Raw genomic sequence first — 1,076 nt, 5'->3', positions numbered from 1 at the left:
TCAGGTGTTATTTTGTGCTTAGTTCCTAGTACAATATGTGATACTATAGATATCTAGCTAGTAGTGAGTTTGCCCTGGGCACAGTATTTATGTTTAACATTGCATGGTACAGTCGGTAGTGCTGTCGCAGTGTCGCCTCACAGTTAGAAGGTCCTGGGTTCGATTTCCGCTAGGGAAGCTGTGGGCGCTGGGGGCGTGTTCCTTCCTCTGCGTCATCAGTGCCAGGGTTGGCAAAAGGGCCTTTCTGTGTGGAGTTTGCATTTTCTCCCTGTGTCCCCTAGGTAGGTACCCTCACCAAAAACATACAGTAGTCCTGGTCTCTAGACTACCTCCCCCTGGCCAGCTGGGGCGCCTGATGGAGGGGAAAGGAACTGGTCGGAATAACGTGTTCCTTCCACGCGCTATGTCCGGCCAGGGAAATTCCCCCCTGTCAGGTGAAAAGAAGCAGCTTGGACTCCTCATGCATAGAACGAAGCATGAGGTCAGTCCGCCCAGGTTGGCAGACGAAGTGTGGCGCCCAGGATTACATTAGATAATTGACACTGGGTGAAAAAAATGGGTTGCAAAATTGTGGGATAGAAATTATAAAAAAACAAACAGTGCAATCATAATTGCAAGACCTGTGCAAGTTTATCACCATTCACCATAGACATTGATTAGCTTGGCATCAATATATGAAGAATGCAACACCTACTCTGAGAAATAATTTAATCAATTTGTTTGGAAAAATAACATAATGAATATGATTTTTCCCTTTCTCAGAAAACAACAAAAGTAATGGACCAGTAACGGTATCAAACAAGTCTTCATTCATTCATTGTCACCAACCAAATGAAAACAAGGGAACATTGACATTCCCATTTGTCACCAGCAGAGGGTGACATGGGTTCACTACCTCTGCACTAGAAGCGCATGCGGCCGCATGACCGAAATGGACCAAATGCAATTCAGGGCTGTAGATTTTTTTTGTTGAGTTTGTTCTCTTAAACTCATATCTCAGTAAAACGATTGATATGGCACACATCTGTGATAAATGTCTATTTTCTGTTTAGATTTAGGTGCAGCCTAGCAGAGCA

The sequence above is a fragment of the Electrona antarctica genome (assembly GCF_951216825.1).
Source record: "Electrona antarctica genome assembly, chromosome: 18".
Lineage (NCBI taxonomy): Eukaryota > Metazoa > Chordata > Actinopteri > Myctophiformes > Myctophidae > Electrona > Electrona antarctica.
The sequence above is the reverse complement of the archived record's forward strand: the minus strand, read 5'-3'. Positions refer to the sequence as shown.